Source organism: Mandrillus leucophaeus, unplaced genomic scaffold (assembly GCF_000951045.1).
Source record: "Mandrillus leucophaeus isolate KB7577 unplaced genomic scaffold, Mleu.le_1.0 Scaffold453, whole genome shotgun sequence".
Taxonomy (NCBI): Eukaryota; Metazoa; Chordata; class Mammalia; order Primates; family Cercopithecidae; genus Mandrillus; species Mandrillus leucophaeus.
In genome coordinates, this window is record NW_012104843.1 from 956,951 (window position 1) to 969,542 (window position 12,592).

The following is a 12,592-nucleotide window of genomic DNA, read 5'->3' on the forward strand; positions in this document are numbered from 1 at the left end:
TTTTTTTAAGTAGAGACGGGGTTTCACTGCGTTAGTCAGGATGGTCTCGATCTCCTGACCTCGTGATCTGCCCGTCTGGGCCTCCCAAAGTGCTGGGATTACAGGCTTGAGCCACCGCGCCCGGCCTACAGTTCTTTACTGATGGTGTTGCTACATCCTGATAGAGAATTAAATGAGATCTATCTTTTTGGTGTGACCTGCACACTGCCCGGAACCTAGTATACATCTGGTATACACTAACTACTGCGAAAGCCTTCAACCTGGTCAATTCACTCTCTAGGGCATGGTTCTTCCTCTGTGAAAATTTTCCACATACCTTCCTCTCTAGCTGATAGAAAATGCTTTCTCAATTTGAGTCCTTTCTTTTACAGTTAGTAAATAATGACAAGTGTGTTGAGTGCTACCAATGTGAAGTACAAGTTTGATGGGGACATAGGGAGACCTTATTTGGTTAGAGTGGGCTGGGCTGCCACCCCAACCAAATTAGGTTGCCCATGCAGAGTTGTTGACTGAATGACTTTTCTGCTGTCTGGCATTTACCGAACCTAATGACACCTTTTTGATTTTTGTTTTTCCTCCTGTTTCCCCTCCAACTCACACATACAGAATTAATTAAATGTTTTTTAGTTTCAACTCTTACTGAAAATCTCATCTTGTATGGATTTGCCAAATATCCTGCCTAAGTTATTAAACCAAGTTGAATTCTGCTATATGTGTGTTTGTGTTTTTGGGATCTGATCATCTTTGAGGTATGATTCTGAATGTCATTTGAGCTTATTCTGTATGACATTCTAGAAAAGTATGTATACTAGGCCTTGAATATATTCTTTTAAAAAAATGCTATAATTTCAAAAGGTAGGAAACATGACAGTAATGGTTAATTTTAGATTTTATTCATTTTTATTTTTTAAGACAGAGTCTCTCGCTCTCGTCGCCCAGGCTGGAGTGCAATGGTGCGATCTGGGCTCACTGCAACCTCTGCTTTCCGAGTTCAAGTGATTCTCCTTCCTCAGCCTCCCAAGTAGCTGGGATTACAGGTGTGCGCCACCATGTCTGGCTAATTTTTTTTTTTTTTGTATTTTTTTGTAGAGATGGGACTTTCACCATGTTGTCCAGGCTGGTCTTGAACTCCTGACCTCAGATGATCTGCCCGCCTCGGCCTCCTAAGTGCTGAGATTATAGGCGTGAGCCACCATGCCTGGCCAATTTTAGATTTTGTTAATGTTAGACATGGACTCATGTGTCATAGAAAACAATACTCAGAGAAAACTACGTACTTAGATTTTTTTTGGCCTTTTAGTTAGGCACTTGGCAATGAATGTGTTTTCTAAGTTTATTGGTTGCTTTGATAGATATTCCTGGTTTAAAATCTATTTCTTTTTATTTCTTGTAAGCATTCTTTCTGTCTAACCCCCCTTTAAAATAAAAAGTTATCTAGGAGTTTAGTGATTTGGGGGGAGGGGCAGATTCTGGTAATGTGATGAACGACATAGGGAGGATCAGTCTTGCAAACCTTTTGTTTAGTAGAGAACCAAAACCAGTTTGGAAGGGGATACAGGTCTCTTTCTAGTCATATATATTTGACTGAACATGTTTGGAAAAACCAGTAGTTTTGTAAATCATCCATTGAGAGCCAGCCAGTGATCTCTACATTTGTAAAAGAAAAAAATTGAGGTGGATATGGGTTTTCTTTTTCTGTGTGTGTCTGCATTGTTTTGATTGTATAGAGGTAGATATTTTTCTTCATTTTGACTGGAAGTAAAGTCAGAATTATATGTATATCTATACATACATATGTGTAGATATATTTATTTTCTACATTTTAAGAGGAAGCAGCATCTTTTAAGAGTGAAAGAAAATAAGCTTTGAAAGCAGACACATCTTGATTTGAGTGCTAGTTACTATCATTAGCTTGCTTATATAATCTTGAGAAATCTTTTATTTCTCCAAACCTTAGTTTGCCCATCAGCTAAATGAGCACAATACATCCCTATATGGTAGGGTTGTTGAGTATGAGTGTTAACTGAAGTAAGTTAAGTCAATGCAACATAGTAAGAGATCAGTAAGTATCAAATTCCATTCTCATTTACTATATGTAATACAAACAGGTTTAAATCAACAGAGTGAGTTTATCTATAACTGCAGACTTTCTTTGCTGTAACACCTTTAAGAAGTTTTAAATGGTTAAATTTACTGTTCTTTCAACTGCCATTTTAATCTTAGTTCATATCATTTTGTTTTGGCCTTCTTTGCTAATATTTTTGGTGGAGTCATACCATTCTCTGTTGGCTTCATTTATAATTCTATTTTTTTTTTTTTTTTGCCTCTCTACACATTATTTCATTTTGGGACCTGCTACACTGTTGGAGTTTTGGCTTTACTCACCTTTTCCCCACTTCTCCACTCCTGACCCATCTCCTCCTATTTCATTTTGGCACCAGTAAAGTGACGGTTCATGTGATGCTGGAAGCCTACCCCATACATCTCTATGGGTGCAGCATTCCTTTTTATTGTGTTTTGTTTTTCAGAATGACAAGCTTATATTTCCAGTATGTGAAAATGCTTTAGAACTTCTTGTTGAATATAGATTAGTTGACATTTTAAGTCTTAGCCCATGTTGTATGGTTGTGTTTTGGTTTTCTATTTCTTCTTTACCCTTTTCATCATATACCTCATAGTTTTTGTCATCAGTGAATGAGTTTTGAGAATCCTCATGTGCACAGCATTCTGCTGGATCTGGTACTAAGCAGTTTAAAGAGACCCTATGCAATTACCCGACATTTACTGTGTGCTTGTTATAGGCAGAATTTCATAGAATACAAATTACCCTCTTCTAGGTACTTGAATCTAAAACAAATACGGACACATAGAGCAAGAAAATAGCTGAACAGTGAGTCTGTGAAGCGTAAACCAACAGACGCTAGGATTATTCACCATAGGCCAGCCTTCTAGCTCCCAAGATGTTCCCTCCCTGCCCGTCTTCATTGTCTCTCAGTATTGAGATGTCAGCCTCCTTTCCGTATTACCTGGAATAATTGCCAGGCAGTCATGCCACTTGAAAATGAGGTAACGAGTCCTTTGATTGAACTGACAGTCCCACTCCCTGTGACAGCATCCTTGAGCAGTGTTGTTTATTCATTTCACAGTCTGCTCTCTCAAGAAATAAGCATCAGAAGTGGACAGTAATGGTTTGGGGGGATCCCAAGGCACATGGGAGGTACATCTTACCTCTTTCTGAGGAGGCCACAGAGAGCTGGACAGTCCCTCTGTCTGCTCCCTGGTAGCTGGAATGTGGATCTGTGACTCCATGCAGCCCACTGGAAGCTTAATGCAGGGAATGTGAACTTTGAACTAGTTAGAGATGATTTGCTGTGAGGCGTTTGCAAAGGGCACAGGCTGGATGAGTGGCCGTGAGCGTCCATGTTCCTGAGCGGACTGTGCTGTGGCCCAATTCTGTGTATGTCTCCTCTTCAGGCCCCTGCCGGAGCATGCTTCTCTAATCTTACCATTTATCAGTGACCCTTTGGTGAAACTCTCTTCTATTTAAATTTACCAGGGTACACTTTGTAATACTTGGGGCCAAGAATTTGAAGATAGTAATTAGACAAATCAAACAACTCATAGTAGTGGAGGGACACATAGCCCTACAGGAAGGGACAGAATTATCATTAAAAACACAGACAAACCAGAGACTGCCTGAAAAAAAAAAAAAAAAAAAAGATGAACTGGAAAGATTCAAAGTAGGCTCTATTAGAGGTGAGTATGGAAAACAAGCTTAGCTTTTTAGTTTGAAGGTTCCTTCCACGAGTTGGATACTGTGATCTGTTCAATCAGCATGTTTATGTAGTGAGGAGGAAGACCGGAAGTGAGAAGAGGAATAAGAAAATGGCAGCACAGCCTTTTGGGGTATGGTTAAGGATGGTCTTCCTGCTGCAGCAGAGGAGAGGGGCACGTGTGGCCCATGTCGAAGAGTAACTGAAGCAGTTAGTGGCTGACTGAATTTGGGTCCGAAGCAAAAATAGGATATGAGGACAGGTATAAGAATTTTATTTTGTGCTATGTGTGTCATTTGGCTTTTAAACTGTCTGGAAATAAAATGAGATGAAAACAATCTGCCCTCATTTCTTGGTTGCTTTTCTTAAATATCATTGGCCCAAAGCATAGTCAAGCCTTTTATTTAGAAAATCCTACTTTCAGAAAGTGATAGGTTACACTAATTATATTTGTGCCGTTCTACAGATTTTCTATTTTGCGCTCGTCCTTTACCTGCTGCTCGCTGTGCGGGCAGCTAAGGTGAGAGTTTGAAGACTATGGACTTTTAAGCTGAGAGGCTGCCTTGGTCATACAATTTTCTAACACAAAACTTGTTCTCCCTCTAGTGTTTCACTTGCACAGGGATAAGTTGCACAACTTCGTTCCATTTTGAATTCTTTGCAAGATTTGTCTTCATTTCCTCTGTTCTATCAGATTCCTATGTTTCCTTGTACTGTTTGGCCAAACTCCATTGTTTTCATCTGACTGAGTGGAACAGTAGATGCTGTTCCAGCTTTGATATTAATTTCCTCTCTAGTACAGCAATTCGGAGTCTGGAGTACATTAGCATTTCTTTTCAATTTTGAAGAGAGATTTTGATCTCTGAGCACCCTTGCCCTGTGTCTGTTTTCCTGATGGTTCCTTCTGCTTGCTTTCATTGTTAGGTTAGGTTTCTCTAGTTAGGTTTCTGATGCAGATTGAAAAGCAAACAAGCAGTTAATTCCGTGCATCCCTCATTCTTCTGTAAACATGCCTAGTGCAGTGTATTGCCTCTCCAAGTGCTCTTGCTTAATTAACATGCTTTAGTTTATAAAAGATTGATTTGTTTGGCAGAATTATCCATAGTTGATTCTAGGAGCAAATCTTCTTGGATATCAATTTGAGGAAATAAATCTTACTTCTCCATGCCTTTTGTTAATTAATTTGTTTCTATTACCATCAAATCTTTACTTAATAAGTCTGTAAAGGATCTCCAGTGGTGTTGAGATGTCAGTGCTGTTTGGCTATAAAATTCAAGGATGACGTCTAATGTGTGCCTTTTAGTAGAGATGCAGTTTACTTATGTCGTAGATATGTGAGGAGCATCCATGGAATAGTCATCCCACTGTGATTGTATATAATGATTGTATATACAGTATACAATATATATACAATAAGGAAAATGTGCCTCTTAGGGGTTAGGAAACCAACGGTCAAATTCCACCTTTGCCATCGTCTGCTCTGGGATTGCAGGCAAGCCACATCATTCGGATGGCTTCCCTTGTGTTGTGAAGAGGGGACAACGTTTTTGCCCTCCTTTTTTGCCGGGCTGCTATGCGTGGCCATGTGGAATCATCAATGTAGCAGTGAGATAGTCTCCTTCCTGCCCAGTGTGGACCCCAGCCTGGCCTGTACTGCTGCCATCCACCTTTGTAGCCTGATCTTCAGCCACGTTTTAAATATTATTCGCACTGCAGCAAACTTTTATTCTACACACACACCAAGGCCTTCTCATAATGGGCCACCTGTCCTCTGTTAAGGCTCTTTGGAATGCTCTGTATATGCCACTCAGAACTTCTCCCAGCTTCCCAGCCATACCTTAAATGCCTTCTCCCCTGTGAATTCTTCCTTGTTCTTCCTAATCTGAAGTAGGCCTTTTAGTAATCTCCGATACTATGTCACCTTCTGGTCACAATGTTGAATTCTAGTAGGTCATGTGTGTGTTCTGTGTTCCTGAGTAAATTAAACTCAAGGGTCAGGATTCTGTGTTGGGCATCTCTTACTGAGCTAAACAGTACCCTCGGATGAATCAGGAGTTTTGGATGTTGACTGGATTGCTTTTGATGAATCAGCCTTAGTTTTCCATATTTGCACAATACTTTGGGTGTTCTCTAAGGTCAGCTTCACCTATGGAGAATGACATAATTCTGTGTTCCAGTGGAGAAATCTAAGTTGGGTATCCTTCAGTCTTGCGACCGTAGTCAAGGAGTGACTCCTGGGCAGCCAGCAGCAGGTGGGTGTTTCTGCAGTAAGCCTCTGGGGAGGCTTCTTCCCTGTTCTTGGGAAGCCAAGTGAAAACACACACACCATGTAGGGTGATAAGGGGCACAATCTTGTATGTAGGAGAATTGTGGGGAAGAAGTGAAAAATGAATAACCCAGGAATAGAGAAGGGTGCTAGTACATTCCATGGTAATGGGTCTTAATGGATGACTGAGCAGGAGCTTATTGGGATGGTGGGTGAGAAGTGTTTCCAGGTGATATCCAGAAGGGGGTCTAAGCTTGATGTGCATGGTTGCAGGGTAGTGGGTATGGAGTATCCCAAGCTGAGCATGAAGAGTGGGTGGGGATGCAGAGGAGGCTGGTGGAGATGCCCTTCAGTCATGGGGAGATAAAGCAGAGCTTGGGCTTCTCAGGGAAAATTAAGTGCATGCCATAGCAAAATGGCCATAGCAGAGGAGCTTACCTGACCATCAACCGGCGGCATAATCATGGGGGACACATCCTAAAATTCAGAGCCCCAACCTCACTCCCAGCAATTCTGATTCCATAAATCTAGAATGGGACTCAATATTTATGTGTTTAGTAATTTATCCCAGTGATTCTGATGCAAGTGGCCAGTGAAGCACACTTTGAGTAAGTGTTGAATTACCTCTAAGAGCCTTATAACCCAAGGAATTATACAATTTGCACAGATACGCATTTGTCCTAGGGAAGAGGATCCTGGGTAGCTCTGTTCAGATACTCAAAGGGATCCATAACCTCCCCAAAGTTTCAGAACCACTGAGCTAAGACAAAAGCTTCTGATCCAGAATGAGAATAGCAGCACCATGGCAGGAATACTGGAGATCAGTAACCTTTAAAGAAACATTTTGTGTCATAGGAATTGTTGGTACTGGAAACACGTTAGGGAAGTGAAGGCTTACCACCCAATTTGCAAATCAGGATTTATGTTTGTGTTACTATCTCAGTGTTTAAAGGACATACAGTGTTTAGTGGTTCTAGCAATTAACAATTTGTCTATAATAGGTTTTTTTTTGGTAACACTTCAAGTCCACATTTTTCTCTGACCTAATTAAACCTTCTGGTTTCCCCTAGGTTTTACTTTTTAATTCTGAAGTTAGAAATATATTAAAGTTCAGTAGAATGAAGGTCTTTATTACTAATTATCAGTAAAGATACCACATTTTGCTCTCCTGTGGTTAAGGTCTTGTCTGTATTTCTGTGATAAACATCTCGCTGAAGTTTATAGAGCATATGGAGAAAAATGAGATTGATACAACTTGGTTTTTACTCACTCCCAACCCAAGAATTTTTGCATTAGTGAAGTGTACTGCTGAAAAGTGATGCACACACCCTCATTTCTCCCCTAAACCCAGGATAAAATGAACATATTGTTTATACTGGCAAATTCAGTACAGCAAATGGGATGAAGTAACTCTGTCAGAGGGAGTCTGTGATCAGGGATGTGTTTCCTGGTGATGGCTGAGACAGAGCTATCAGCTGGTAACTGTAGCTTGTCCTTCGGCAAGGGGTTGCAGCTACTCAGCACCACATTTGATCATTGGTTTAAACTTTACAGAAATTGAGCTGGTCTGTGAAGCCTCCTCTAGGCAAATTTCTCGCCCCATGAAGGGTTACTATTTCTTAAGCCCAGTCAATATTACATCGATGCACAAGTGTTTATTCTCTATTCACAACATACACAGTACTAGGTATTGTTAAAGGTAAGTGTCCAATATGGCCAAGGGCCAACAATAAGGGTATTTAAAGAATGTCTCAAAGAGAGAGCCAAGCCACAGATAATCAAATATAAAATTACCCACTCAGACTATTAAAACCAAATATATGGTGACACTTTGATTAACTTATCCCAGCAACCACAAGTTCTTACAAGTCAGCCATATGAAAAATAAAAAAGCTTCCTGAGAAACAGAACTCCCTACTCTCTTAGTATATTAAACACATCCCAATGAATAGTTTCTGGATGCAAAGAAGGCTCATCCCAGGCATATTATGAAGTCATTGAATTTGATACTGTCTTCTTTTTTTAAACTTATTTTCCAACCACTTTTCATATGTCTAATATTCTTATGTAATCTGCATCAAAATAAGAAATATCTAATATCTAGTTATCCTAACTTGTAGATTGTTTATGTGGCCCTATGCACAATAGGTCTAAATAAATATTTTTTTGGAGTAGCCGTGGTTAGAGGACTGGCTATGTGAAGCCATTTTCATATTATGTTCTTTTGAGTTTTAAATTTCAAGTCTCTTTGTTACAGATGGAAAAATGTAAACTTACTCAAATAATTTTAGACATTAGTAAGCAGAGGCTGAGAAGAGGTTTGGGTTAAGGAGAGTCGTATGGAAACTATAATATTAGGTGTTCTTCAGTGATCTTTTCAGCAAATATGACGTCATTTTGGATTGACTAGGATAGGAGCAGTCACCTAAAATGGGTCCCAGCCCATGCAGGATTGACAGTCCTGGATGCCTTGTCCTGTAACCTCAGGCTTCTTACTTTTTCACAACAGAGCAGGAGCCTGGCCATGGCCAGCACTAGCACGGAGCTTCATATCAGTAGGGTCTCTTCTGCCTTCTCTTCGGCTGCTGCTTCTATTCCTGCTTTAACATTGAGCTTAGCCATCCTTCTTGCTTATATATTTAACATGATTTTATTTAGTTTTTCTAGTATAGCCACTTTCCCCAACAATCCACCTGATCTAACCTTAATTATGTTGCTGATGAAGAATTATTATCTTTAAGGGAGGAGAAGAAAAAAATAATAGCATGTGCAGTCTTAGAGTGGGAATATTACCTTAGAGATAATCTAGGCCTGAAAGAGTCTAGCATTGTTAAATATTAAATTTTTTTGTGGCCTAGTCTTTCTGTTACCCACAGTACCCCAACTTTTAAGTATATGAAAGTTGAATATATCTGGTTGAAGCAGGGTTTTAGAAGGGCCTGTGCTGGGTTCGCCCTCATGGGCTGAGAGAGCGTGAGGGTTGTGAGGATCACAGGGTGAAAAACTCAGGGATCTGAGTCATCATGCTCTTTTATAGACAGGACTGAGACCCAGAAAGGAAAGGAAACCCACAGTTAACTATTTACTAGGTAGCTAGATAGGTAAGTAGGTCAATAGATACATAGCATAATATATGTATTTATAGAAACACACACATATATACAGAATCATTTAATTCTTACAAGATTCTAGAAGGTAGATGGTTTTATAGATGAATAGATGAGCAAAGCTTGTAAGTTGATAGGGTTGGACTCACCTGTGCTCCTTCTGGTGGCAAATCTACATTCTTTCTACCCTAGCTCTATTCTGCTGCCTGGTTGCCTTGTCCAAAGCCACACACAGGCAAGGGCAGGACTGAAACCCAGACCGTCTGCCTCTTGGTTCAGGGTTGTTCTCTCAGCAGACCTGTTCTCTTTAATCAGTGGTAAAATAATACATGCTAAAAAGTAAATAGAATATTGAGTAAACACTCAATTAGGAAAAGAGGGAAAGATGTCCCAGCTGTGTTGACCTTGAGAAGGGTTAATGTTTTTAGTTTCCTATATTTTAGCAACTAATTGGTCATGGAAAAGGATGGGAAGGAAAGCTGATTCATCACAGCTTTTTGTGCTAAGTATTGCTCAGAGCTTGGAGAATTGCATGGAGTGTAGCTTCCTTATTTAAAAAACTAATAAAGCACTTTGGGAGGCCGAGGCGAGTGGATCACGAGGTCAGGAGATCGAGACCATCCTGGCTAACACAGTGAAACCCCGTCTCTACTAAAGAATACAAAAAATTAGCCAGACGTAGTGGCTAGCGCCTATAGTCCCAGCTACTCGGGAGGCTGAGGCAGGAGAATGGCGTGAACCCAGGAGGTGGAGGTTGCAGTGAGCCGAGATTGTGCCACTGCACTCCAGCCTGGGTGACAGAGCAGGACTCCATCTCAAAAAAAAAAAAAAGAAATTAATAAGGAAAAAATTTTCATTAAAGCATGCTTTCTTTATGGCCTGAGTATTGAAATTTAACATTGAATATATATTAATTACTTGTATGTTTCATAAATTTGAAATACACATAATACGTAGATATTGACATTCTTCTCAGGTTTGAAACAAAAACTGCAGGCACACTGACTGAGGCGCTGAACCAGAGTTCCAGTATGATGCACATAAAGTCCCTGTGCTTTTCGTTGACTTGTGCTGAGGTCTGCCAAATAATAGCCTTATTACGCAGATTCTTAGAATAACAGGCCATTGATATCTTAGTAGATTCTTACATTTAGGTGCTGACTCTCTGGTTTTCTTTTTTTATCTGGCTCATGTAGGAAAAGGAGACCTTCAGGATGAGTTTTTGTTTCTCCTGTTGGCTCTTACAGCATTTTTCATATTTATCCTTTTAACTCCTCCGTGTTCCACAAGTTGTCTTCCTTGAGGACAAGGACTTCTTTTTCATCCTGTCTGTTCTCTTATCCCCTCCCCTTTTCCTCCCTAGTGCTTGACATCATGCCTGGCACACAAGTCCTTAGGAGGAGTGATGGAGACAGGGAAGGAGGGAGATGCCTTGAGTCAGATAAAAAAGGCAAAACTCTAGAATCAGGATTTCTTCTTCCTTTGATGTAGCCAGAGTGTTCAGTGAATAGAGTCCATTAGAGTGTTTTTTCTTCAGTGCTCCTTTTCTAATAAAGATAGAGCAGTAAACGGTTTTTATTCTTACCTTTGTTACAAAAGACTTTACAAAATTCCATTAAGTTTAGTAAGTATTTAATGAGTGACAAACACTTTTCCAGGACTGGGGATACAGAAATGAACAGAACATTGTCCTTGTCAAGGACCTCCCAGCGCAATAGAGAAGACAAGCATGTCCAAAGTTACATTGCCCTGCAGTATGATAAGGACATCAAGAAAACCAGTATATTTGGCAGTGATGGTTACCACATGGGAAGGAGTGATTGATTTTATCTGTGAAAAGCCCTCAGCAACAGGTACCTGGGAGTGGTGTTGTCTGAGCTGGGATTTGAAAAGTGCACAAGAGTTTTCCAGGCAGACACTGCGGGGAGGGGTGGGACAAGCACTGAACAGGTGCAGGGACTGCATGAGCATGGGGGTAGCATATGGGCAGAAGGGTCATTGGGGGTGAATCTACAGATAGTCGGGAATTACTAGAGTGTAAAACTAAAGGGAAGTGGTGGCAAAGAATGAAGATAAAGAGGTAGACTGGGGTCGAATCAGAAAAACAACAGATGTCACATGATTAAAATTTGAATACTATCCCATGGACAATGAGGGGCTGATGAATAATTTTAAGAATGGCGAGAGCATTTTCAGCTGTGTATTTTATAAAAATTCAGCTTGTTGGGAGTGTGTGGCATATACTGGAGAGGGCAGAATCCAGGTTTGAGGGAATGAGTCAAATCAAACGGGAACATGAGCTGAAACTCAAATTGTGGCATGGTAGGAATAGGAGACTGAAAGAAAAATTTAAGCAGTTGTTTAGGAGATAAGGTGTCAGGCAGAGAGGCAGTGACTCAGCCAATATAGGCAAGATAGATAAAGAAATGTCTGTGACTTTGTTTTCCTATTTCAGATAGCATGTACCAAACATAGTTGTGACTTTCTTTGATGTTCATCACCTTGGAACAGTGACTACACTTTCACATACACTTCTAAGTGCAATCTTCCCTATTTCCCTGGGAGTTAGGTAATATTACAAAGGACTCATACATTGTATAGGGCCCAAATTCTCAGGGATTTGCTCATGTTCAAAATTGTACCCCAAAATACTTTAGGGAACCTTCTGGGTTGAAGACCAGCATATCGTTTCTCAGTAAGTCCAATAGAGTCAATCCCTGCACCCCCTTGGCATTAGATTGCTGTTTATGCATTTGAGCATAGGATTAGATTGGTGATTTGGATTTTGAACATGCTTCAATTAAAATGCTGCTCTTTAAGCATGAAAATTATTTGGACCCCAATGACATGTCACACTAAGCAAAGCCTGAAGAATGAAGGAGCAGAGACTAACTAGGTGGAGGTGGAGGAGCACCAGTTCATATTTCTAATTTCTTAGTTTCAGCTTGTTTGGAGCCTAAGATTGTTAGGCTTCTGGACTAAATGTACGATTTCTCTATCATACGCCCCTTCCTTTTCAACGTAGAAATCATGTAAGTTAAACATACCTTTGATATGAAGACTGCCTATCTCCTTTTGATGCAAAGAGCAAGACACATGCAACTGATAGATCCAGGACCCACTGTATCTCAGTTCTGTGATCCTAATTAAATACACTCAGCTGTACAAGTTCCCCATTGTTGTGTTAGAAGAAGTTCTCCTCATGATAGGAAATTGGAATGCATATTTCACCAACAGGATATGTGAAACTATATTTACTTTTTCCTTATAATTTGATTCTACCCAATGAATATAATGTGTAGAAAAATTTTCATTGAGGGAAGTACATTTAGTTGAGTTTAGGTTAATCAACATCCAGTGAAAATATAGTTGGCTGGCTGTTTTAAGTTGAATAAATAGCATGGTTTGGCTGTACTGCATATTGGTGAGTTCAGGAGTTTATCAGC

At 40.1% G+C, this 12,592-nt stretch overlaps 1 protein-coding gene across 2 annotated transcripts in view; it reads left to right on the top strand.

The window, feature by feature from the left end:
• The window catches only part of PTPRM (protein tyrosine phosphatase, receptor type, M), a 704,023-nt gene that overhangs the window by 3,386 nt on the left and 688,045 nt on the right, over positions 1-12,592 (top strand). Inside the window, exon 1 of one of the 2 annotated variants that reach the window (XM_011994360.1) lies at positions 3,438-3,756. The exons of the other annotated variant lie outside the window; for it this stretch is intronic. The gene's annotated coding sequence lies outside the window, so the exon portion shown is untranslated. Of the gene's footprint in view, positions 1-3,437; positions 3,757-12,592 lie in introns of those variants that run through there. 2 annotated transcript variants of the gene reach the window in all.